Source organism: Nelumbo nucifera, chromosome 4 (genome assembly GCF_055504915.1).
Source record: "Nelumbo nucifera cultivar China Antique chromosome 4, China Antique-T2T, whole genome shotgun sequence".
NCBI classification, from domain to species: domain Eukaryota; kingdom Viridiplantae; phylum Streptophyta; class Magnoliopsida; order Proteales; family Nelumbonaceae; genus Nelumbo; species Nelumbo nucifera.
The window spans coordinates 50,916,971-50,938,781 of NC_142652.1; the positions used below are offsets into that span (position 1 = coordinate 50,916,971).

Sequence of the window (21,811 nt, forward strand, 5' to 3'; positions counted from 1 at the left end):
TAATTGTTTTAGATTTGAAAAAAATGTGTATGCAGCCATCCTCCCTTGGTAACCGTGCACAAGCTCCTACGTGAGCGGAGTGTTTGCTTTTCAGATCTGCCGCACCTCCGGATATATGCAATACTATCGCGGGGCCCACAATGCATGACGAATGCCGAAAGCCCGGTTCTTGCATCGTTGCCATTCAGTAATGACAATCGTGCCGCAAATGGTCCGAGTATACGACGCATTGTTTCCAGTTGTCTCCCAGAAACAACAAATGGAATTTGCAAATACAAATCAAAATAAAATATTAATAAAATTGGGGTGCAACACGAGGACTTCCCAGGAGGTCACCCATTCTAGTACTACTCTCGCCCAAGCACACTTAACTTCGGAGTTCTGATGGGATCCGGTGCAATTGTGCTGGTATGATCGCACCCGTTTAATTCATGCTCGCTTAGATCTTTATGCACTATCTTGCTCCCCTCCATTAATTGTTTTAGATTTGAAAAAAATGTGTATGCAACCTTCCTCCCTTGGTAACCGTGCACAAGCTCCTACGTGAGCGGAGTGTTTGCTTTTCAGATCTGCCGCACCTCCGGATAGATGCAATACTATCGCGGGGCCCACAATGCATGACGAATGCCGAAAGCCCGGTTCTTGCATCGTTGCCATTCTGTAATGACGATCGTGCCGCAAATGGTCCGAGTATCCGACGCATTGTTTCCAGTTGTCTCCCAGAAACAACAAATGGAATTTGCAAATACAAATCAAAATAAATTATTAATAAAATTGGGGTGCAACACGAGGACTTCCCAGGAGGTCACCCATTCAAGTACTACTCTCGCCCAAGCACACTTAACTTCGGAGTTCTGATGGGATCCGGTGCATTAGTGCTGGTATGATCGCACCCGTTTAATTCATGCTCGCTTATATCTTTATGCACTATCTTGCTCCCCTCCATTAATTGTTTTAGATTTGAAAAAACTGTGTATGCAGCCTTCCTCCCTTGGTAACCGTGCACAAGCTCCTACGTGAGCGGAGTGTTTGCTTTTCAGATCTGCCGCACCCCTGGATAGATGCAATACTATCGCGGGGCCCACAATGCACGACGAATGCCAAAAGCCCGGTTTTTGCACGGTTCCCATTCAGTAATGACGATCGTGCCGCAAATGGTCCGAGTATCCGGCGCGTTGCTTGCGTTTGTCTCGCCGAAACGACAAATGGAATTTGCAAATACGATATCGAAATAAAATATTAATAAAATTGGGGTGCAACACGAGGACTTCCCAGGAGGTCACCCATCCTAGTACTACGCTCGCCCAAGCACACTTACCTTCGGAGTTCTGATGGGATCCGGTGCATTAGTGCTGGTATGATCGCACTCGTTTAATTCATGCTCGCTTAGATCTTTATGCACTATCTTGCTCCCCTCCATTAATTGTTTTAGATTTGAAAAAAATGTGTATGCAGCCTTCCTCCCTTGGTAACCGTGCACAAGCTCCTACGTGAGCGGAGTGTTTGCTTTTCAGATCTGCCGCACCTCCGGATAGATGCAATACTATCGCGGGGCCCACAATGCATGACGAATGCCGAAAGCCCGGATCTTGCATCGTTGCCATTCAGTAATGACGATCGTGCCGCAAATGGTCCGAGTATCCGACGCATTGTTTCCAGTTGTCTCCCAGAAACAACAAATGGAATTTGCAAATAGTAATCAAAATAAAATATTAATAAAATTGGGGTGCAACACGAGGATTTCCCAGGAGGTCACCCATTCTAGTACTACTCTCGCCCAAGCACACTTAACTTCGGAGTTCTGATGGGATCCGGTGCATTAGTGCTGGTATGATCACACCCGTTTAATTCATGCTCGCTCAGATCTTTATGCACTATCTTTCTCCCCTCCATTAATTGTTTTAGATTTGAAAAAACTATGTATGAAGCCTTCCTCCCTTGGTAACCGTGCACAATCTCCTACGTGAGCGGATTGTTTGCTTTTCAGATCTGCCGCACCACCGGATAAATGCAATACTATCGTGGGGCCCACAATGCACGACGAATGCCGAATGCCTGGTTCCTGCATCGTTGCCTTTCAGTAATGACGATCGTGACGCAAATGTTCCGAGTATCCGGCGCGTTGTTTGCGTTTGTCTCGCCGAAACGACAAATGGAATTTGCAAATACGATATCGAAATAAAATATTAATAAAATTGGGGTGCAACACGAGGACTTCCAGGGAGGTCACCCATCCTAGTACTACTCTCGCCCAAGCACACTTAACTTTGGAGTTCTGATGGGATCCGGTGCATTGGTGCTGGTATGATCGCACCCGTTTAATTCATGCTCGCTTAGATCTTTATGCACTATCTTGCTCCCCTCCATTAATTGTTTTAGATTTGAAAAAAATGTGTATGCAGCCTTCCTCCCTTGGTAACCGTGCACAAGCTCCTACGTGAGCGGAGTGTTTGCTTTTCAGAACTGCCGCACATCCGGATAGATGCAATACTATCGCGGGGCCCACAATGCATGACGAATGCCGAAAGCCCGGTTCTTGCATCGTTGCCATTCAGTAATGACGATCGTGCCGCAAATGGTCCGAGTATCCGACGCATTGTTTCCAGTTGTCTCCCAGAAACAACAAATGGAATTTGCAAATACAAATCAAAATAAAATATTAATAAAATTGGCGTGCAACACGAGGACTTCCCAGGAGGTCACCCATCCTAGTACTACTCTCGCCCAAGCACGCTTAACTTCGGAGTTCTGATGGGATCCGGTGCATTAGTGCTGGTATGATCGCACCCGTTTAATTCATGCTGGCTTAGATCTTTATGCACTATCTTGCTCCCCTCCATTAATTGTTTTAGACTTGAAAAAACTGTGTATGCAGCCTTCCTCCCTTGGTAACCGTGCACAAGCTCCTACGTGAGCAGAGTGTTTGCTTTTCAGATCTGCCGCACCCCTGGATAGATGCAATACTATCGCGGGGCCCACAATGCACGACGAATGCCAAAAGCCCGGTTTTTGCACGGTTCCCATTCAGTAATGACGAACGTGCCGCAAATGGTCAGAGTATCCGGCGCGTTGCTTGCGTTTGTCTCGCCGAAACGACAAATGGAATTTGCAAATACGATATCGAAATAAAATATTAATAAAATTGGGGTGCAACACGAGGACTTCCCAGGAGGTCACCCATCCTAGTACTACGCTCGCCCAAGCACACTTACCTTCGGAGTTCTGATGGGATCCGGTGCATTAGTGCTGGTATGATCGCACTCATTTAATTCATGCTCGTTTAGATCTTTATGCACTATCTTGCTCCCCTCCATTAATTGTTTTAGATTTGAAAAAAATGTGTATGCAGCCTTCCTCCCTTGGTAACCGTGCACAAGCTCCTACGTGAGCGGAGTGTTTGCTTTTCAGATCTGCCGCACCTCCGGATAGATGCAATACTATCGCGGGGCCCACAATGCATGACGAATGCCGAAAGCCCGGTTCTTGCATCGCTGCCATTCAGTAATGACGATCGTGCCGCAAATGGTCCGAGTATCCGACGCATTGTTTCCAGTTGTCTCCCAGAAACAACAAATGGAATTTGCAAATACAAATCAAAATAAAATATTAATAAAATTGGGGTGCAACACGAGGATTTCCCAGGAGGTCACCCATTCTAGTACTACTCTCGCCCAAGCACACTTAACTTCGGAGTTCTGATGGGATCCGGTGCATTAGTGCTGGTATGATCACACCCGTTTAATTCATGCTCGCTTAGATCTTTATGCACTATCTTCCTCCCCTCCATTAATTGTTTTAGATTTGAAAAAACTGTGTATGCAGCCTTCCTCCCTTGGTAACCGTGCACAATCTCCTACGTGAGCGGATTGTTTGCTTTTCAGACCTGCCGCACCACCGGATAAATGCAATACTATCGCGGGGCCCACAATGCACGACGAATGCCGAAAGCCTGGTTCCTGCATCGTTGCCATTCAGTAATGACGATCGTGACGCAAATGTTCCGAGTATCCGGCGCGTTGTTTGCGTTTGTCTCGCCGAAACGACAAATGGAATTTGCAAATACGATATCGAAATAAAAATATTAATAAAATTGGGGTGTAACACGAGGACTTCCAGGGAGGTCACCCATCCTAGTACTACTCTCGCCCAAGCACACTTAACTTTGGAGTTCTGATGGGATCCGGTGCATTGGTGCTGGTATGATCGCACCCGTTTAATTCATGCTCGCTTAGATCTTTATGCACTATCTTGCTCCCCTCCATTAATTGTTTTAGATTTGAAAAAAATGTGTATGCAACCTTCCTCCCTTGGTAACTGTGCACAAGCTCCTACGTGAGCGGAGTGTTTGCTTTTCAGATCTGCCGCACCTCCGGATAGATGCAATACTATCGCGGGGCCCACAATGCATGATGAATGCCGAAAGCCCGGTTCTTGCATCGTTGCCATTTAGTAATGACGATCGTGCCGCAAATGGTCCGAGTATCCGACGCATTGTTTCCAGTTGTCTCCCAGAAACAACAAATGGAATTTGCAAATACAAATCAAAATAAATTATTAATAAAATTGGGGTGCAACACGAGGACTTCCCAGGAGGTCACCCATTCAAGTACTACTCTCGCCCAAGCACACTTAACTTCGGAGTTCTGATGGGATCCGGTGCATTAGTGCTGGTATGATCGCACCCGTTTAATTCATGCTCGCTTATATCTTTATGCACTATCTTGCTCCCCACCATTAATTGTTTTAGATTTGAAAAAACTGTGTATGCAGCCTTCCTCCCTTGGTAAGCGTGCACAAGCTCCTACGTGAGCAGAGTGTTTGTTTTTCAGATCTGCCGCACCCCCGGATAGATGCAATACTATCGCGGGGCCCACAATGCACGACGAATGCCAAAAGCCCGTTTTTTGCACGGTTCCCATTCAGTAATGACAATCGTGCCGCAAATGGTCCGAGTATCCGGCGCGTTGTTTGCGTTTGTCTCGCCGAAACGACAAATGGAATTTGCAAATACGATATCGAAATAAAATATTAATAAAATTGGGGTGCAACACGAGGACTTCCAGGGAGGTCACCCATCCTAGTACTACTCTCGCCCAAGCACACTTAACTTTGGAGTTCTGATGGGATCCGGTGCATTGGTGCTGGTATGATCGCACCCGTTTAATTCATGCTCGCTTAGATCTTTATGCACTATCTTGCTCCCCTCCATTAATTGTTTTAGATTTGAAAAAAATGTGTATGCAACCTTCCTCCCTTGGTAACCGTGCACAAGCTCCTACGTGAGCGGAGTGTTTGCTTTTCAGATCTGCCGCACCTCCGGATAGATGCAATACTATCGCGGGGCCCACAATGCAAGACGAATGCCGAAAGCCCGGTTCTTGCATCGTTGCCATTCAGTAATGACGATCGTGCCGCAAATGGTCCGAGTATCCGACGCATTGTTTCCAGTTGTCTCCCAGAAACAACAAATGGAATTTGCAAATACAAATCAAAATAAATTATTAATAAAATTGGGGTGCAACACGAGGACTTCCCAGGGGGTCACCCATTCAAGTACTACTCTCGCCCAAGCACACTTAACTTCGGAGTTCTGATGGGATCCGGTGCATTAGTGCTGGTATGATCGCACCCGTTTAATTCATGCTCGCTTATATCTTTATGCACTATCTTGCTCCCCACCATTAATTGTTTTAGATTTGAAAAAACTGTGTATGCAGCCTTCCTCCCTTGGTAACCGTGCACAAGCTCCTACGTGAGCAGAGTGTTTGTTTTTCAGATCTGCCGCACCCCCGGATATATGCAATACTATCGCGGGGCCCACAATGCACGACGAATGCCAAAAGCCCGGTTTTTGCACGGTTCCCATTCAGTAATGACAATCGTGCCGCAAATGGTCCGAGTATCCGGCGCGTTGTTTGAGTTTGTATCGCCGAAACGACAAATGGAATTTGCAAATACGATATCGAAATAAAATATTAATAAAATTGGGGTGCAACACAAGGACTTCCCAGGAGGTCACCCATTCTAGTACTACTCTCGCCCAAGCACACTTAACTTCGGAGTCCTGATGGGATCCGGTGCATTAGTGCTGGTATGATCGCACCCGTTTAATTCATGCTCGCTTATATCTTTATGCACTATCTTGCTCCCCTCCATTAATTGTTTTAGATTTGAAAAAACTGTGTATGCAGCCTTCCTCCCTTGGTAACCGTGCACAAGCTCCTACGTGAGCGGAGTGTTTGCTTTTCAGATCTGCCGCACCCCTGGATAGATGCAATACTATCGCGGGGCCCACAATGCACGACGAATGCCAAAAGCCCGGTTTTTGCACGGTTCCCATTCAGTAATGACGATCGTGCCGCAAATGGTCCGAGTATCCGGCGCGTTGCTTGCGTTTGTCTCGCCGAAACGACAAATGGAATTTGCAAATACGATATCGAAATAAAATATTAATAAAATTGGGGTGCAACACGAGGACTTCCCAGGAGGTCACCCATCCAAGTACTACGCTCGCCCAAGCACACTTACCTTCGGAGTTCTGATGGGATCCGATGCATTAGTGCTGGTATGATCGCACTCGTTTAATTCATGCTCGCTTAGATCTTTATGCACTATCTTGCTCCCCTCCATTAATTGTTTTAGATTTGAAAAAAATGTGTATGCAGCCTTCCTCCCTTGGTAACCGTGCACAAGCTCCTACGTGAGCGGAGTGTTTGCTTTTCAGATCTGCCGCACCTCCGGATAGATGCAATACTATCGCGGGGCCCACAACGCATGACGAATGCCGAAAGCCCGGATCTTGCATCGTTGCCATTCAGTAATGACGATCGTGCCGCAAATGGTCCGAGTATCCGACGCATTGTTTCCAGTTGTCTCCCAGAAACAACAAATGGAATTTGCAAATACAAATCAAAATAAAATATTAATAAAATTGGGGTGCAACACGAGGATTTCCCAGGAGGTCACCCATTCTAGTACTACTCTCGCCCAAGCACACTTAACTTCGGAGTTCTGATGGGATCCGGTGCATTAGTGCTGGTATGATCACACCCGTTTAATTCGTGCTCGCTTAGATCTTTATGCACTATCTTGCTCCCCTCCATTAATTGTTTTAGATTTGAAAAAACTATGTATGAAGCCTTCCTCCCTTGGTAACCGTGCACAATCTCCTACGTGAGCGGATTGTTTGCTTTTCAGATCTGCCGCACCACCGGATAAATGCAATACTATCGCGGGGCCCACAATGCACGACGAATGCCGAATGCCTGGTTCCTGCATCGTTGCCATTCAGTAATGACGATCGTGACGCAAATGTTCCGAGTATCCGGCGCGTTGTTTGCGTTTGTCTCGCCGAAACGACAAATGGAATTTGCAAATACGATATCGAAATAAAATATTAATAAAATTGGGGTGCAACACGAGGACTTCCAGGGAGGTCACCCATCCTAGTACTACTCTCGCCCAAGCACACTTAACTTTGGAGTTCTGATGGGATCCGGTGCATTGGTGCTGGAATGATCGCACCCGTTTAATTCATGCTCGCTTAGATCTTTATGCACTATCTTGCTCCCCTCCATTAATTGTTTTAGATTTGAAAAAAATGTGTATGCAGCCATCCTCCCTTGGTAACCGTGCACAAGCTCCTACGTGAGCGGAGTGTTTGCTTTTCAGATCTGCCGCACCTCCGGATATATGCAATACTATCGCGGGGCCCACAATGCATGACGAATGCCGAAAGCCCGGTTCTTGCATCGTTGCCATTCAGTAATGACAATCGTGCCGCAAATGGTCCGAGAATACGACGCATTGTTTCCAGTTGTCTCCCAGAAACAACAAATGGAATTTTCAAATACAAATCAAAATAAAATATTAATAAAATTGGGGTGCAACACGAGGACTTCCCAGGAGGTCACCCATTCTAGTACTACTCTCGCCCAAGCACACTTAACTTCGGAGTTCTGATGGGATCCGGAGCAATTGTGCTGGTATAATCGCACCCGTTTAATTCATGCTCGCTTAGATCTTTATGCACTATCTTGCTCCCCTCCATTAATTGTTTTAGATTTGAAAAAAATGTGTATGCAACCTTCCTCCCTTGGTAACCGTGCACAAGCTCCTACGTGAGCGGAGTGTTTGCTTTTCAGATCTGCCGCACCTCCGGATAGATGCAATACTATCGCGGGGCCCACAATGCATGACGAATGCCGAAAGCCCGGTTCTTGCATCGTTGCCATTCTGTAATGACGATCGTGCCGCAAATGGTCCGAGTATCCGACGCATTGTTTCCAGTTGTCTCCCAGAAACAACAAATGGAATTTGCAAATACAAATCAAAATAAATTATTAATAAAATTGGGGTGCAACACGAGGACTTCCCAGGAGGTCACCCATTCAAGTACTACTCTCGCCCAAGCACACTTAACTTCGGAGTTCTGATGGGATCCGGTGCATTAGTGCTGGTATGATCGCACCCGTTTAATTCATGCTCGCTTATATCTTTATGCACTATCTTGCTCCCCTCCATTAATTGTTTTAGATTTGAAAAAACTGTGTATGCAGCCTTCCTCCCTTGGTAACCGTGCACAAGCTCCTACGAGAGCAGAGTGTTTGTTTTTCAGATCTGCCGCACCCCCGGATAGATGCAATACTATCGCGGGGCCCACAATGCACGACGAATGCCAAAAGCCCGGTTTTTGCACGGTTCCCATTCAGTAATGACAATCGTGCCGCAAATGGTCCGAGTATCCGGCGCGTTGTTTGAGTTTGTATCGCCGAAACGACAAATGGAATTTGCAAATACGATATCGAAATAAAATATTAATAAAATTGGGGTGCAACACAAGGACTTCCCAGGAGGTCACCCATTCTAGTACTACTCTCGCCCAAGCACACTTAACTTCGGAGTCCTGATGGGATCCGGTGCATTAGTGCTGGTATGATCGCACCCGTTTAATTCATGCTCGCTTATATCTTTATGCACTATCTTGCTCCCCTCCATTAATTGTTTTAGATTTGAAAAAACTGTGTATGCAGCCTTCCTCCCTTGGTAACCGTGCACAAGCTCCTACGTGAGCGGAGTGTTTGCTTTTCAGATCTGCCGAACCCCTGGATAGATGCAATACTATCGCGGGGCCCACAATGCACGACGAATGCCAAAAGCCCGGTTTTTGCACGGTTCCCATTCAGTAATGACGATCGTGCCGCAAATGGTCCGAGTATCCGGCGCGTTGCTTGCGTTTGTCTCGCCGAAACGACAAATGGAATTTGCAAATACGATATCGAATTAAAATATTAATAAAATTGGGGTGCAACACGAGGACTTCCCAGGAGGTCACCCATCCTAGTACTACGCTCGCCCAAGCACACTTACCTTCGGAGTTCTGATGGGATCCGGTGCATTAGTGCTGGTATGATCGCACTCGTTTAATTCATGCTCGCTTAGATCTTTATGCACTATCTTGCTCCCCTCCATTAATTGTTTTAGATTTGAAAAAAATGTTTATGCAGCCTTCCTCCCTTGGTAACCGTGCACAAGCTCCTACGTGAGCGGAGTGTTTGCTTTTCAGATCTGCCGCACCTCCGGATAGATGCAATACTATCGCGGGGCCCACAATGCATGACGAATGCCGAAAGCCCGGATCTTGCATCGTTGCCATTCAGTAATGACGATCGTGCCGCAAATGGTCCGAGTATCCGACGCATTGTTTCCAGTTGTCTCCCAGAAACAACAAATGGAATTTGCAAATACTAATCAAAATAAAATATTAATAAAATTGGGGTGCAACACGAGGATTTCCCAGGAGGTTACCCATTCTAGTACTACTCTCGCCCAAGCACACTTAACTTCGGAGTTCTGATGGGATCCGGTGCATTAGTGCTGGTATGATCGCACCCGTTTAATTCATGCTCGCTTATATCTTTATGCACTATCTTGCTCCCCACCATTAATTGTTTTAGATTTGAAAAAACTGTGTATGCAGCCTTCCTCCCTTGGTAACCGTGCACAAGCTCCTACGTGAGCAGAGTGTTTGTTTTTCAGATCTGCCGCACCCCCGGATAGATGCAATACTATCGCGGGGCCCACAATGCACGACGAATGCCAAAAGCCCGGTTTTTGCACGGTTCCCATTCAGTAATGACAATCGTGCCGCAAATGGTCCGAGTATCCGGCGCGTTGTTTGAGTTTGTATCGCCGAAACGACAAATGGAATTTGCAAATACGATATCGAAATAAAATATTAATAAAATTGGGGTGCAACACAAGGACTTCCCAGGAGGTCACCCATTCTAGTACTACTCTCGCCCAAGCACACTTAACTTCGGAGTCCTGATGGGATCCGGTGCATTAGTGCTGGTATGATCGCACCCGTTTAATTCATGCTCGCTTATATCTTTATGCACTATCTTGCTCCCCACCATTAATTGTTTTAGATTTGAAAAAACTGTGTATGCAGCCTTCCTCCCTTGGTAACCGTGCACAAGCTCCTACGTGAGCAGAGTGTTTGTTTTTCAGATCTGCCGCACCCCCGGATAGATGCAATACTATCGCGGGGCCCATAATGCACGACGAATGCCAAAAGCCCGGTTTTTGCACGGTTCCCATTCAGTAATGACAATCGTACCGCAAATGGTCCGAGTATCCGGCGCGTTGTTTGAGTTTGTATCGCCGAAACGACAAATGGAATTTGCAAATACGATATCGAAATAAAATATTAATAAAATTGGGGTGCAACACAAGGACTTCCCAGGAGGTCACCCATTCTAGTACTACTCTCGCCCAAGCACACTTAACTTCGGAGTCCTGATGGGATCCGGTGCATTAGTGCTGGTATGATCGCACCCGTTTAATTCATGCTCGCTTATATCTTTATGCACTATCTTGCTCCCCTCCATTAATTGTTTTAGATTTGAAAAAACTGTGTATGCCGCCTTCCTCCCTTGGTAACCGTGCACAAGCTCCTACGAGAGCAGAGTGTTTGTTTTTCAGATCTGCCGCACCCCCGGATAGATGCAATACTATCGCGGGGCCCACAATGCACGACGAATGCCAAAATCCCGGTTTTTGCACGGTTCCCATTCAGTAATGACAATCGTGCCGCAAATGGTCCGAGTATCCGGCGCGTTGTTTGAGTTTGTATCGCCGAAACGACAAATGGAATTTGCAAATACGATATCGAAATAAAATATTAATAAAATTGGGGTGCAACACAAGGACTTCCCAGGAGGTCACCCATTCTAGTACTACTCTCGCCCAAGCACACTTAACTTCGGAGTCCTGATGGGATCCGGTGCATTAGTGCTGGTATGATCGCACCCGTTTAATTCATGCTCGCTTAGATCTTTATGCACTATCTTGCTCCCCTCCATTAATTGTTTTAGATTTGAAAAAAATGTGTATGCAGCCTTCCTCCCTTGGTAACCGTGCACAAGCTCCTACGTGAGCGGAGTGTTTGCTTTTCAGATCTGCCGCACCTCCGGATAGATGCAATACTATCGCGGGGCCCACAATGCATGACGAATGCCGAAAGCCCGGATCTTGCATCGTTGCCATTCAGTAATGACGATCGTGCCGCAAATGGTCCGAGTATCCGACGCATTGTTTCCAGTTGTCTCCCAGAAACAACAAATGGAATTTGCAAATAGTAATCAAAATAAAATATTAATAAAATTGGGGTGCAACACGAGGATTTCCCAGGAGGTCACCCATTCTAGTACTACTCTCGCCCAAGCACACTTAACTTTGGAGTTCTGATGGGATCCGGTGCATTGGTGCTGGTATGATCGCACCCGTTTAATTCATGCTCGCTTAGATCTTTATGCACTATCTTGCTCCCCTCCATTAATTGTTTTAGATTTGAAAAAACTGTGTATGCAGCCTTCCTCCCTTGGTAACCGTGCACAATCTCCTACGTGAGCGGATTGTTTGCTTTTCAGACCTGCCGCACCACCGGATAAATGCAATACTATCACGGGGCCCACAATGCACGACGAATGCCGAAAGCCTGGTTCCTGCATCGTTGCCATTCAGTAATGACGATCGTGACGCAAATGTTCCGAGTATCCGGCGCGTTGTTTGCGTTTGTCTCGCCGAAACGACAAATGGAATTTGCAAATACGATATCGAAATAAAATATTAATAAAATTGGGGTGCAACACGAGGACTTCCAGGGAGGTCACCCATCCTAGTACTACTCTCGCCCAAGCACACTTAACTTTGGAGTTCTGATGGGATCCGGTGCATTGGTGCTGGTATGATCGCACCCGTTTAATTCATGCTCGCTTAGATCTTTATGCACTATCTTGCTCCCCTCCATTAATTGTTTTAGATTTGAAAAAAATGTGTATGCAACCTTCCTCCCTTGGTAACCGTGCACAAGCTCCTACGTGAGCGGAGTGTTTGCTTTTCAGATCTGCCGCACCTCCGGATAGATGCAATACTATCGCGGGGCCCACAATGCATGACGAATGCCGAAAGCCCGGATCTTGCATCGTTGCCATTCAGTAATGACGATCGTGCCGCAAATGGTCCGAGTATCCGACGCATTGTTTCCAGTTGTCTCCCAGAAACAACAAATGGAATTTGCAAATAGTAATCAAAATAAAATATTAATAAAATTGGGGTGCAACACGAGGATTTCCCAGGAGGTCACCCATTCTAGTACTACTCTCGCCCAAGCACACTTAACTTTGGAGTTCTGATGGGATCCGGTGCATTGGTGCTGGTATGATCGCACCCGTTTAATTCATGCTCGCTTAGATCTTTATGCACTATCTTGCTCCCCTCCATTAATTGTTTTAGATTTGAAAAAACTGTGTATGCAGCCTTCCTCCCTTGGTAACCGTGCACAATCTCCTACGTGAGCGGATTGTTTGCTTTTCAGACCTGCCGCACCACCGGATAAATGCAATACTATCGCGGGGCCCACAATGCACGACGAATGCCGAAAGCCTGGTTCCTGCATCGTTGCCATTCAGTAATGACGATCGTGACGCAAATGTTCCGAGTATCCGGCGCGTTGTTTGCGTTTGTCTCGCCGAAACGACAAATGGAATTTGCAAATACGATATCGAAATAAAATATTAATAAAATTGGGGTGCAACACGAGGACTTCCCAGGAGGTCACCCATCCTAGTACTACTCTCGCCCAAGCACGCTTAACTTCGGAGTTCTGATGGGATCCGGTGCATTAGTGCTGGTATGATCGCACCCGTTTAATTCATGCTGGCTTAGATCTTTATGCACTATCTTGCTCCCCTCCATTAATTGTTTTAGACTTGAAAAAACTGTGTATGCAGCCTTCCTCCCTTGGTAACCGTGCACAAGCTCCAACGTGAGCAGAGTGTTTGCTTTTCAGATCTGCCGCACCCCTGGATAGATGCAATACTATCGCGCGGCCCACAATGCACGACGAATGCCAAAAGCCCGGTTTTTGCACGGTTCCCATTCAGTAATGACGATCGTGCCGCAAATGGTCCGAGTATCCGGCGCGTTGCTTGCGTTTGTCTCGCCGAAACGACAAATGGAATTTGCAAATACGATATCGAAATAAAATATTAATAAAATTGGGGTGCAACACGAGGACTTCCCAGGAGGTCACCCATCCTAGTACTACGCTCGCCCAAGCACACTTACCTTCGGAGTTCTGATGGGATCCGGTGCATTAGTGCTGGTATGATCGCACTCATTTAATTCATGCTCGTTTAGATCTTTATGCACTATCTTGCTCCCCTCCATTAATTGTTTTAGATTTGAAAAAAATGTGTATGCAGCCTTCCTCCCTTGGTAACCGTGCACAAGCTCCTACGTGAGCGGAGTGTTTGCTTTTCAGATCTGCCGCACCTCCGGATAGATGCAATACTATCGCGGGGCCCACAATGCATGACGAATGCCGAAAGCCCGGTTCTTGCATCGTTGCCATTCAGTAATGACGATCGTGCCGCAAATGGTCCGAGTATCCGACGCATTGTTTCCAGTTGTCTCCCACAAACAACAAATGGAATTTGCAAATACAAATCAAAATAAAATATTAATAAAATTGGGGTGCAACACGAGGATTTCCCAGGAGGTCACCCATTCTAGTACTACTCTCGCCCAAGCACACTTAACTTCGGAGTTCTGATGGGATCCGGTGCATTAGTGCTGGTATGATCACACCCGTTTAATTCATGCTCGCTTAGATCTTTATGCACTATCTTGCTCCCCTCCATTAATTGTTTTAGATTTGAAAAAACTGTGTATGCAGCCTTCCTCCCTTGGTAACCGTGCACAATCTCCTACGTGAGCGGATTGTTTGCTTTTCAGACCTGCCGCACCACCGGATAAATGCAATAGTATCGCGGGGCCCACAATGCACGACGAATGCCGAAAGCCTGGTTCCTGCATCGTTGCCATTCAGTAATGACGATCGTGACGCAAATGTTCCGAGTATCCGGCGCGTTGTTTGCGTTTGTCTCGCCGAAACGACAAATGGAATTTGCAAATACGATATCGAAATAAAATATTAATAAAATTGGGGTGCAACACGAGGACTTCCAGGGAGGTCACCCATCCTAGTACTACTCTCGCCCAAGCACACTTAACTTTGGAGTTCTGATGGGATCCGGTGCATTGGTGCTGGTATGATCGCACCCGTTTAATTCATGCTCGCTTAGATCTTTATGCACTATCTTGCTCCCCTCCATTAATTGTTTTAGATTTGAAAAAAATGTGTATGAAACCTTCCTCCCTTGGTAACCGTGCACAAGCTCCTACGTGAGCGGAGTGTTTGCTTTTCAGATCTGCCGCACCTCCGGATAGATGCAATACTATCGCGGGGCCCACAATGCATGACGAATGCCGAAAGCCCGGTTCTTGCATCGTTGCCATTCAGTAATGACGATCGTGCCGCAAATGGTCCGAGTATCCGACGCATTGTTTCCAGTTGTCTCCCAGAAACAACAAATGGAATTTGCAAATACAAATCAAAATAAATTATTAATAAAATTGGGGTGCAACACGAGGACTTCCCAGGAGGTCACCCATTCAAGTACTACTCTCGCCCAAGCACACTTAACTTCGGAGTTCTGATGGGATCCGGTGCATTAGTGCTGGTATGATCGCACCCGTTTAATTCATGCTCGCTTATATCTTTATGCACTATCTTGCTCCCCACCATTAATTGTTTTAGATTTGAAAAAACTGTGTATGCAGCCTTCCTCCCTTGGTAACCGTGCACAAGCTCCTACGTGAGCAGAGTGTTTGTTTTTCAGATCTGCCGCACCCCCGGATAGATGCAATACTATCGCGGGGCCCACAATGCACGACGAATGCCAAAAGCCCGGTTTTTGCACGGTTCCCATTCAGTAATGACAATCGTGCCGCAAATGGTCCGAGTATCCGGCGCGTTGTTTGAGTTTGTATCGCCGAAACGACAAATGGAATTTGCAAATACGATATCGAAATAAAATATTAATAAAATTGGGGTGCAACACAAGGACTTCCCAGGAGGTCACCCATTCTAGTACTACTCTCGCCCAAGCACACTTAACTTCGGAGTCCTGATGGGATCCGGTGCATTAGTGCTGGTATGATCGCACCCGTTTAATTCATGCTCGCTTATATCTTTATGCACTATCTTGCTCCCCTCCATTAATTGTTTTAGATTTGAAAAAACTGTGTATGCAGCCTTCCTCCCTTGGTAACCGTGCACAAGCTCCTACGTGAGCGGAGTGTTTGCTTTTCAGATCTGCCGCTCCCCTGGATAGATGCAATACTATCGCGGGGCCCACAATGCACGACGAATGCCAAAAGCCCGGTTTTTGCACGGTTCCCATTCAGTAATGACGATCGTGCCGCAAATGGTCCGAGTATCCGGCGCGTTGCTTGCGTTTGTCTCGCCGAAACGACAAATGGAATTTGCAAATACGATATCGAAATAAAATATTAATAAAATTGGGGTGCAACACGAGGACTTCCCAGGAGGTCACCCATCCTAGTACTACGCTCGCCCAAGCACACTTACCTTCGGAGTTCTGATGGGATCCGGTGCATTAGTGCTGGTATGATCGCACTCATTTAATTCATGCTCGTTTAGATCTTTATGCACTATCTTGCTCCCCTCCATTAATTGCTTTAGATTTGAAAAAAATGTGTACGCAGCCTTCCTCCCTTGGTAACCGTGCACAAGCTCCTACGTGAGCGGAGTGTTTGCTTTTCAGATCTGCCGCACCTCCGGATAGATGCAACACTATCGCGGGGCCCACAATGCATGACGAATGCCGAAAGCCCGGTTCTTGCATCGTTGCCATTCAGTAATGACGATCGTGCCGCAAATGGTCCGAGTATCCGACGCATTGTTTCCAGTTGTCTCCCAGAAACAACAAATGGAATTTGCAAATACAAATCAAAATAAAATATTAATAAAATTGGGGTGCAACACGAGGATTTCCCAGGAGGTCACCCATTCTAGTACTACTCTCGCCCAAGCACACTTAACTTCGGAGTTCTGATGGGATCCGGTGCATTAGTGCTGGTATGATCACACCCGTTTAATTCATGCTCGCTTAGATCTTTATGCACTATCTTGCTCCCCTCCATTAATTGTTTTAGATTTGAAAAAACTGTGTATGCAGCCTTCCTCCCTTGGTAACCGTGCACAATCTCCTACGTGAGCGGATTGTTTGCTTTTCAGACCTGCCGCACCACCGGATAAATGCAATACTATCGCGGGGCCCACAATGCACGACGAATGCCGAAAGCCTGGTTCCTGCATCGTTGCCATTCAGTAATGACGATCGTGACGCAAATGTTCCGAGTATCCGGCGCGTTGTTTGCGTTTGTCTCGCCGAAACGACAAATGGAATTTGCAAATACGATATCGAAATAAAATATTAATAAAATTGGGGTGCAACACGAGGACTTCCAGGGAGGTCACCCATCCTAGTACTACTCTCGCCCAAGCACACTTAACTTTGGAGTTCTGATGGGATCCGGTGCATTGGTGCTGGTATGATCGCACCCGTTTAATTCATGCTCGCTTAGATCTTTATGCACTATCTTGCTCCCCTCCATTAATTGTTTTAGATTTGAAAAAAATGTGTATGCAACCTTCCTCCCTTGGTAACCGTGCACAAGCTCCTACGTGAGCGGAGTGTTTGCTTTTTAGATGTGCCGCACCTCCGGATAGATGCAATACTATCGCGGGGCCCACAATGCATGACGAATGCCGAAAGCCCGGTTCTTGCATCGTTGCCATTCAGAAATGACGATCGTGCCGCAAATGGTCCGAGTATCCGACGCATTGTTTCCAGTTGTCTCCCAGAAACAACAAATGGAATTTGCAAATACAAATCAAAATAAATTATTAATAAAATTGGGGTGCAACACGAGGACTTCCCAGGAGGTCACCCATTCAAGTACTACTCTCGCCCAAGCACACTTAACTTCGGAGTTCTGATGGGATCCGGTGCATTAGTGCTGGTATGATCGCACCCGTTTAATTCATGCTCGCTTATATCTTTATGCACTATCTTGCTCCCCACCATTAATTGTTTTACATTTGAAAAAACTGTGTATGCAGCCTTCCTCCCTTGGTAACCGTGCACAAGCTCCTACGTGAGCAGAGTGCTTGTTTTTCAGATCTGCCGCACCCCCGGATAGATGCAATACTATCGCGGGGCCCACAATGCACGACGAATGCCAAAAGCCCGGTTTTTGCACGGTTCCCATTCAGTAATGACAATCGTGCCGCAAATGGTCCGAGTATCCGGCGCGTTGTTTGCGTTTGTCTCGCCGAAACGACAAATGGAATTTGCAAATACGATATCGAAATAAAATATTAATAAAATTGGGGTGCAACACGAGGACTTCCAGGAAGGTCACCCATCCTAGTACTACTCTCGCCCAAGCACACTTAACTTTGGAGTTCTGATGGGATCCGGTGCATTGGTGCTGGTATGATCGCACCCGTTTAATTCATGCTCGCTTAGATCTTTATGCACTATCTTGCTCCCCTCCATTAATTGTTTTAGATTTGAAAAAAATGTGTATGCAACCTTCCTCCCTTGGTAACCGTGCACAAGCTCCTACGTGAGCGGAGTGTTTGCTTTCCAGATCTGCCGCACCTCCGGATAGATGCAATACTATCACGGGGCCCACAATGCATGACGAATGCCGAAAGCCCGGTTCTTGCATCGTTGCCATTCAGTAATGACGATCGTGCCGCAAATGGTCCGAGTATCCGACGCATTGTTTCCAGTTGTCTCCCAGAAACAACAAATGGAATTTGCAAATACAAATCAAAATAAATTATTAATAAAATTGGGGTGCAACACGAGGACTTCCCAGGAGGTCACCCATTCAAGTACTACTCTCGCCCAAGCACACTTAACTTCGGAGTTCTGATGGGATCCGGTGCATTAGTGCTGGTATGATCGCACCCGTTTAATTCATGCTCGCTTATATCTTTATGCACTATCTTGCTCCCCACCATTAATTGTTTTAGATTTGAAAAAACTGTGTATGCAGCCTTCCTCCCTTGGTAACCGTGCACAAGCTCCTACGTGAGCAGAGTGTTTGTTTTTCAGATCTGCCGCACCCCCGGATAGATGCAATACTATCGCGGGGCCCATAATGCACGACGAATGCCAAAAGCCCGGTTTTTGCACGGTTCCCATTCAGTAATGACAATCGTGCCGCAAATGGTCCGAGTATCCGGCGCGTTGTTTGAGTTTGTATCGCCGAAACGACAAATGGAATTTGCAAATACGATATCGAAATAAAATATTAATAAAATTGGGGTGCAACACAAGGACTTCCCAGGAGGTCACCCATTCTAGTACTACTCTCGCCCAAGCACACTTAACTTCGGTGTCCTGATGGGATCCGGTGCATTAGTGCTGGTATGATCGCACCCGTTTAATTCATGCTCGCTTATATCTTTATGCACTATCTTGCTCCCCTCCCTTAATTGTTTTAGATTTGAAAAAACTGTGTATGCAGCCTTCCTCCCTTGGTAACCGTGCACAAGCTCCTACGAGAGCAGAGTGTTTGTTTTTCAGATCTGCCGCACCCCCGGATAGATGCAATACTATCGCGGGGCCCACAATGCACGACGAATGCCAAAAGCCCGGTTTTTGCACGGTTCCCATTCAGTAATGACAATCGTGCCGCAAATGGTCCGAGTATCCGGCGCGTTGTTTGAGTTTGTATCGCCGAAACGACAAATGGAATTTGCAAATACGATATCGAAATAAAATATTAATAAAATTGGGGTGCAACACAAGGACTTCCCAGGAGGTCACCCATTCTAGTACTACTCTCGCCCAAGCACACTTAACTTCGGAGTCCTGATGGGATCCGGTGCATTAGTGCTGGTATGATCGCACCCGTTTAATTCATGCTCGCTTATATCTTTATGCACTATCTTGCTCCCCTCCATTAATTGTTTTAGATTTGAAAAAACTGTGTATGCAGCCTTCCTCCCTTGGTAACCGTGCACAAGCTCCTACGTGAGCGGAGTGTTTGCTTTTCAGATTTGCCGCACCCCTGGATAGATGCAATACTATCGCGGGGCCCACAATGCACGACGAATGCCAAAAGCCCGGTTTTTGCACGGTTCCCATTCAGTAATGACGATCGTGCCGCAAATGGTCCGAGTATCCGGCGCGTTGCTTGCGTTTGTCTCGCCGAAACGACAAATGGAATTTGCAAATACGATATCGAAATAAAATATTAATAAAATTGGGGTGCAACACGAGGACTTCCCAGGAGGTCACCCATCCTAGTACTACGCTCGCCCAAGCACACTTACCTTCGGAGTTCTGATGGGATCCGGTGCATTAGTGCTGGTATGATCGCACTCGTTTAATTCATGCTCGCTTAGATCTTTATGCACTATCTTGCTCCCCTCCATTAATTGTTTTAGATTTGAAAAAAATGTGTATGCAGCCTTCCTCCCTTGGTAACCGTGCACAAGCTCCTACGTGAGCGGAGTGTTTGCTTTTCAGATCTGCCGCACCTCCGGATAGATGCAATACTATCGCGGGGCCCACAATGCATGACGAATGCCGAAAGCCCGGATCTTGCATCGTTGCCTTTCAGTAATGACGATCGTGCCGCAAATGGTCCGAGTATTCGACGCATTGTTTCCAGTTGTCTCCCAGAAACAACAAATGGAATTTGCAAATACAAATCAAAATAAATTATTAATAAAATTGGGGTGCAACACGAGGACTTCCCAGGAGGTCACCCATTCAAGTACTACTCTCGCCCAAGCACACTTAACTTCGGAGTTCTGATGGGATCCGGTGCATTAGTGCTGGTATGATCGCACCCGTTTAATTCATGCTCGCTTATATCTTTATGCACTATCTTGCTCCCCACCATTAATTGTTTTAGATTTGAAAAAACTGTGTATGCAGCCTTCCTCCCTTGGTAACCGTGCACAAGCTCCTACGTGAGCAGAGTGTTTGTTTTTCAGATCTGCCGCACCCCCGGATAGATGCAATACTATCGCGGGGCCCACAATGCACGACGAATGCCAAAAGCACGGTTTTTGCACGGTTCCCATTCAGTAATGACAATCGTGCCGCAAATGGTCCGAGTATCCGGCGCGTTGTTTGCGTTTGTCTCGCCGAAACGACAAATGGAATTTGCAAACACGATATCGAAATAAAATATTAATAAAATTGGGGTGCAACACGAGGACTTCCAGGGAGGTCACCCATCCTAGTACTACTCTCGCCCAAGCACACTTAACTTTGGAGTTCTGATGGGATCCGGTGCATTGGTGCTGGTATGATCGCACCCGTTTAATTCATGCTCGCTTAGATCTTTATGCACTATCTTGCTCCCCTCCATTAATTGTTTTAGATTTGAAAAAAATGTGTATGCAACCTTCCTCCCTTGGTAACCGTGCACAAGCTCCTACGTGAGCGGAGTGTTTGCTTTCCAGATCTGCCGCACCTCCGGATAGATGCAATACTATCGCGGGGCCCACAATGCATGACGAATGCCGAAAGCCCGGTTCTTGCATCGTTGCCATTCAGTAATGACGATCGTGCCGCAAATGGTCCGAGTATCCGACGCATTGTTTCCAGTTGTCTGCCAGAAACAACAAATGGAATTTGCAAATACAAATCAAAATAAATTATTAATAAAATTGGGGTGCAACACGAGGACTTCCCAGGAGGTCACCCATTCAAGTACTACTCTCGCCCAAGCACACTTAACTTCGGAGTTCTGATGGGATCCGGTGCATTAGTGCTGGTATGATCGCACCCGTTTAATTCATGCTCGCTTATATCTTTATGCACTATCTTGCTCCCCACCATTAATTGTTTTAGATTTGAAAAAACTGTGTATGCAGCCTTCCTCCCTTGGTAACCGTGCACAAGCTCCTACGTGAGCAGAGTGTTTGTTTTTCAGATCTGCCGCACCCCCGGATAGATGCAATACTATCGCGGGGCCCACAATGCACGACGAATGCCAAAAGCCGGGTTTTTACACGGTTCCCATTCAGTAATGACAATCGTGCCGCAAATGGTCCGAGTATCCGGCGCGTTGTTTGAGTTTGTATCGCCGAAACGACAAATGGAATTTGCAAATACGATATCGAAATAAAATATTAATAAAATTGGGGTGCAACACAAGGACTTCCCAGGAGGTCACCCATTCTAGTACTACTCTCGCCCAAGCACACTTAACTTCGGAGTCCTGATGGGATCCGGTGCATTAGTGCTGGTATGATCGCACCCGTTTAATTCATGCTCGCTTATATCTTTATGCACTATCTTGCTCCCCTCCATTAATTGTTTTAGATTTGAAAAAACTG

General features: G+C 46.4%; 45 non-coding genes and 1 pseudogene across 45 annotated transcripts; all 46 read right to left on the reverse strand.

Moving 5' to 3' along the window:
• Positions 1-303: 303 nt before the first annotated feature.
• LOC148793992 (5S ribosomal RNA) lies at positions 304-422 on the reverse strand. Its single transcript, XR_016070823.1, has one exon. It is a non-coding gene; the product is annotated as a 5S ribosomal RNA (ribosomal RNA).
• Positions 423-776: 354 nt separating this feature from the next.
• Positions 777-895, reverse strand: LOC148793993 (5S ribosomal RNA). The gene has a single exon (XR_016071720.1). It is a non-coding gene; the product is annotated as a 5S ribosomal RNA (ribosomal RNA).
• A 355-nt stretch (positions 896-1,250) lies between these two features.
• On the reverse strand, positions 1,251-1,369 carry LOC148793994 (5S ribosomal RNA). Its single transcript, XR_016068821.1, has one exon. It is a non-coding gene; the product is annotated as a 5S ribosomal RNA (ribosomal RNA).
• Positions 1,370-1,723: 354 nt separating this feature from the next.
• LOC148793995 (5S ribosomal RNA) lies at positions 1,724-1,842 on the reverse strand. The gene has a single exon (XR_016072162.1). It is a non-coding gene; the product is annotated as a 5S ribosomal RNA (ribosomal RNA).
• A 355-nt stretch (positions 1,843-2,197) lies between these two features.
• On the reverse strand, positions 2,198-2,316 carry LOC148793996 (5S ribosomal RNA). The gene has a single exon (XR_016069566.1). It is a non-coding gene; the product is annotated as a 5S ribosomal RNA (ribosomal RNA).
• Positions 2,317-2,670: 354 nt separating this feature from the next.
• On the reverse strand, positions 2,671-2,789 carry LOC148793997 (5S ribosomal RNA). The gene has a single exon (XR_016071803.1). It is a non-coding gene; the product is annotated as a 5S ribosomal RNA (ribosomal RNA).
• A 355-nt stretch (positions 2,790-3,144) lies between these two features.
• Positions 3,145-3,263, reverse strand: LOC148793998 (5S ribosomal RNA). The gene has a single exon (XR_016068824.1). It is a non-coding gene; the product is annotated as a 5S ribosomal RNA (ribosomal RNA).
• A 354-nt stretch (positions 3,264-3,617) lies between these two features.
• On the reverse strand, positions 3,618-3,736 carry LOC148793999 (5S ribosomal RNA). Its single transcript, XR_016072163.1, has one exon. It is a non-coding gene; the product is annotated as a 5S ribosomal RNA (ribosomal RNA).
• A 356-nt stretch (positions 3,737-4,092) lies between these two features.
• LOC148794000 (5S ribosomal RNA) lies at positions 4,093-4,211 on the reverse strand (annotated as a pseudogene).
• A 354-nt stretch (positions 4,212-4,565) lies between these two features.
• Positions 4,566-4,684, reverse strand: LOC148794001 (5S ribosomal RNA). Its single transcript, XR_016071721.1, has one exon. It is a non-coding gene; the product is annotated as a 5S ribosomal RNA (ribosomal RNA).
• A 355-nt stretch (positions 4,685-5,039) lies between these two features.
• LOC148794002 (5S ribosomal RNA) lies at positions 5,040-5,158 on the reverse strand. The gene has a single exon (XR_016069568.1). It is a non-coding gene; the product is annotated as a 5S ribosomal RNA (ribosomal RNA).
• Positions 5,159-5,512: 354 nt separating this feature from the next.
• LOC148794003 (5S ribosomal RNA) lies at positions 5,513-5,631 on the reverse strand. Its single transcript, XR_016071796.1, has one exon. It is a non-coding gene; the product is annotated as a 5S ribosomal RNA (ribosomal RNA).
• A 355-nt stretch (positions 5,632-5,986) lies between these two features.
• On the reverse strand, positions 5,987-6,105 carry LOC148794004 (5S ribosomal RNA). Its single transcript, XR_016074712.1, has one exon. It is a non-coding gene; the product is annotated as a 5S ribosomal RNA (ribosomal RNA).
• A 355-nt stretch (positions 6,106-6,460) lies between these two features.
• On the reverse strand, positions 6,461-6,579 carry LOC148794005 (5S ribosomal RNA). Its single transcript, XR_016070451.1, has one exon. It is a non-coding gene; the product is annotated as a 5S ribosomal RNA (ribosomal RNA).
• Positions 6,580-6,933: 354 nt separating this feature from the next.
• LOC148794006 (5S ribosomal RNA) lies at positions 6,934-7,052 on the reverse strand. The gene has a single exon (XR_016072164.1). It is a non-coding gene; the product is annotated as a 5S ribosomal RNA (ribosomal RNA).
• A 355-nt stretch (positions 7,053-7,407) lies between these two features.
• LOC148794007 (5S ribosomal RNA) lies at positions 7,408-7,526 on the reverse strand. The gene has a single exon (XR_016070680.1). It is a non-coding gene; the product is annotated as a 5S ribosomal RNA (ribosomal RNA).
• Positions 7,527-7,880: 354 nt separating this feature from the next.
• On the reverse strand, positions 7,881-7,999 carry LOC148794008 (5S ribosomal RNA). The gene has a single exon (XR_016072978.1). It is a non-coding gene; the product is annotated as a 5S ribosomal RNA (ribosomal RNA).
• A 354-nt stretch (positions 8,000-8,353) lies between these two features.
• LOC148794009 (5S ribosomal RNA) lies at positions 8,354-8,472 on the reverse strand. Its single transcript, XR_016071722.1, has one exon. It is a non-coding gene; the product is annotated as a 5S ribosomal RNA (ribosomal RNA).
• Positions 8,473-8,827: 355 nt separating this feature from the next.
• LOC148794010 (5S ribosomal RNA) lies at positions 8,828-8,946 on the reverse strand. Its single transcript, XR_016074714.1, has one exon. It is a non-coding gene; the product is annotated as a 5S ribosomal RNA (ribosomal RNA).
• A 355-nt stretch (positions 8,947-9,301) lies between these two features.
• Positions 9,302-9,420, reverse strand: LOC148794011 (5S ribosomal RNA). Its single transcript, XR_016068825.1, has one exon. It is a non-coding gene; the product is annotated as a 5S ribosomal RNA (ribosomal RNA).
• A 354-nt stretch (positions 9,421-9,774) lies between these two features.
• Positions 9,775-9,893, reverse strand: LOC148794012 (5S ribosomal RNA). The gene has a single exon (XR_016072229.1). It is a non-coding gene; the product is annotated as a 5S ribosomal RNA (ribosomal RNA).
• A 355-nt stretch (positions 9,894-10,248) lies between these two features.
• Positions 10,249-10,367, reverse strand: LOC148794013 (5S ribosomal RNA). Its single transcript, XR_016074715.1, has one exon. It is a non-coding gene; the product is annotated as a 5S ribosomal RNA (ribosomal RNA).
• A 355-nt stretch (positions 10,368-10,722) lies between these two features.
• LOC148794014 (5S ribosomal RNA) lies at positions 10,723-10,841 on the reverse strand. Its single transcript, XR_016074716.1, has one exon. It is a non-coding gene; the product is annotated as a 5S ribosomal RNA (ribosomal RNA).
• A 355-nt stretch (positions 10,842-11,196) lies between these two features.
• Positions 11,197-11,315, reverse strand: LOC148794015 (5S ribosomal RNA). Its single transcript, XR_016074717.1, has one exon. It is a non-coding gene; the product is annotated as a 5S ribosomal RNA (ribosomal RNA).
• Positions 11,316-11,669: 354 nt separating this feature from the next.
• Positions 11,670-11,788, reverse strand: LOC148794016 (5S ribosomal RNA). The gene has a single exon (XR_016074816.1). It is a non-coding gene; the product is annotated as a 5S ribosomal RNA (ribosomal RNA).
• Positions 11,789-12,143: 355 nt separating this feature from the next.
• Positions 12,144-12,262, reverse strand: LOC148794017 (5S ribosomal RNA). The gene has a single exon (XR_016069569.1). It is a non-coding gene; the product is annotated as a 5S ribosomal RNA (ribosomal RNA).
• Positions 12,263-12,616: 354 nt separating this feature from the next.
• On the reverse strand, positions 12,617-12,735 carry LOC148794018 (5S ribosomal RNA). The gene has a single exon (XR_016074817.1). It is a non-coding gene; the product is annotated as a 5S ribosomal RNA (ribosomal RNA).
• Positions 12,736-13,090: 355 nt separating this feature from the next.
• LOC148794019 (5S ribosomal RNA) lies at positions 13,091-13,209 on the reverse strand. The gene has a single exon (XR_016071274.1). It is a non-coding gene; the product is annotated as a 5S ribosomal RNA (ribosomal RNA).
• Positions 13,210-13,564: 355 nt separating this feature from the next.
• On the reverse strand, positions 13,565-13,683 carry LOC148794020 (5S ribosomal RNA). The gene has a single exon (XR_016068826.1). It is a non-coding gene; the product is annotated as a 5S ribosomal RNA (ribosomal RNA).
• Positions 13,684-14,037: 354 nt separating this feature from the next.
• On the reverse strand, positions 14,038-14,156 carry LOC148794021 (5S ribosomal RNA). Its single transcript, XR_016072165.1, has one exon. It is a non-coding gene; the product is annotated as a 5S ribosomal RNA (ribosomal RNA).
• A 355-nt stretch (positions 14,157-14,511) lies between these two features.
• On the reverse strand, positions 14,512-14,630 carry LOC148794022 (5S ribosomal RNA). Its single transcript, XR_016069570.1, has one exon. It is a non-coding gene; the product is annotated as a 5S ribosomal RNA (ribosomal RNA).
• Positions 14,631-14,984: 354 nt separating this feature from the next.
• LOC148794023 (5S ribosomal RNA) lies at positions 14,985-15,103 on the reverse strand. The gene has a single exon (XR_016071723.1). It is a non-coding gene; the product is annotated as a 5S ribosomal RNA (ribosomal RNA).
• A 355-nt stretch (positions 15,104-15,458) lies between these two features.
• Positions 15,459-15,577, reverse strand: LOC148794024 (5S ribosomal RNA). The gene has a single exon (XR_016074718.1). It is a non-coding gene; the product is annotated as a 5S ribosomal RNA (ribosomal RNA).
• A 355-nt stretch (positions 15,578-15,932) lies between these two features.
• On the reverse strand, positions 15,933-16,051 carry LOC148794025 (5S ribosomal RNA). The gene has a single exon (XR_016068827.1). It is a non-coding gene; the product is annotated as a 5S ribosomal RNA (ribosomal RNA).
• A 354-nt stretch (positions 16,052-16,405) lies between these two features.
• On the reverse strand, positions 16,406-16,524 carry LOC148794026 (5S ribosomal RNA). The gene has a single exon (XR_016072166.1). It is a non-coding gene; the product is annotated as a 5S ribosomal RNA (ribosomal RNA).
• Positions 16,525-16,879: 355 nt separating this feature from the next.
• Positions 16,880-16,998, reverse strand: LOC148794027 (5S ribosomal RNA). The gene has a single exon (XR_016069571.1). It is a non-coding gene; the product is annotated as a 5S ribosomal RNA (ribosomal RNA).
• A 354-nt stretch (positions 16,999-17,352) lies between these two features.
• LOC148794028 (5S ribosomal RNA) lies at positions 17,353-17,471 on the reverse strand. The gene has a single exon (XR_016071725.1). It is a non-coding gene; the product is annotated as a 5S ribosomal RNA (ribosomal RNA).
• Positions 17,472-17,826: 355 nt separating this feature from the next.
• LOC148794029 (5S ribosomal RNA) lies at positions 17,827-17,945 on the reverse strand. The gene has a single exon (XR_016069986.1). It is a non-coding gene; the product is annotated as a 5S ribosomal RNA (ribosomal RNA).
• Positions 17,946-18,299: 354 nt separating this feature from the next.
• LOC148794030 (5S ribosomal RNA) lies at positions 18,300-18,418 on the reverse strand. Its single transcript, XR_016071726.1, has one exon. It is a non-coding gene; the product is annotated as a 5S ribosomal RNA (ribosomal RNA).
• Positions 18,419-18,773: 355 nt separating this feature from the next.
• Positions 18,774-18,892, reverse strand: LOC148794031 (5S ribosomal RNA). The gene has a single exon (XR_016070177.1). It is a non-coding gene; the product is annotated as a 5S ribosomal RNA (ribosomal RNA).
• A 355-nt stretch (positions 18,893-19,247) lies between these two features.
• On the reverse strand, positions 19,248-19,366 carry LOC148794032 (5S ribosomal RNA). Its single transcript, XR_016074719.1, has one exon. It is a non-coding gene; the product is annotated as a 5S ribosomal RNA (ribosomal RNA).
• Positions 19,367-19,721: 355 nt separating this feature from the next.
• LOC148794033 (5S ribosomal RNA) lies at positions 19,722-19,840 on the reverse strand. The gene has a single exon (XR_016068829.1). It is a non-coding gene; the product is annotated as a 5S ribosomal RNA (ribosomal RNA).
• A 354-nt stretch (positions 19,841-20,194) lies between these two features.
• LOC148794034 (5S ribosomal RNA) lies at positions 20,195-20,313 on the reverse strand. The gene has a single exon (XR_016071727.1). It is a non-coding gene; the product is annotated as a 5S ribosomal RNA (ribosomal RNA).
• A 355-nt stretch (positions 20,314-20,668) lies between these two features.
• Positions 20,669-20,787, reverse strand: LOC148794035 (5S ribosomal RNA). Its single transcript, XR_016069572.1, has one exon. It is a non-coding gene; the product is annotated as a 5S ribosomal RNA (ribosomal RNA).
• Positions 20,788-21,141: 354 nt separating this feature from the next.
• LOC148794036 (5S ribosomal RNA) lies at positions 21,142-21,260 on the reverse strand. The gene has a single exon (XR_016071728.1). It is a non-coding gene; the product is annotated as a 5S ribosomal RNA (ribosomal RNA).
• A 355-nt stretch (positions 21,261-21,615) lies between these two features.
• On the reverse strand, positions 21,616-21,734 carry LOC148794037 (5S ribosomal RNA). The gene has a single exon (XR_016074720.1). It is a non-coding gene; the product is annotated as a 5S ribosomal RNA (ribosomal RNA).
• Positions 21,735-21,811: the final 77 nt, after the last annotated feature.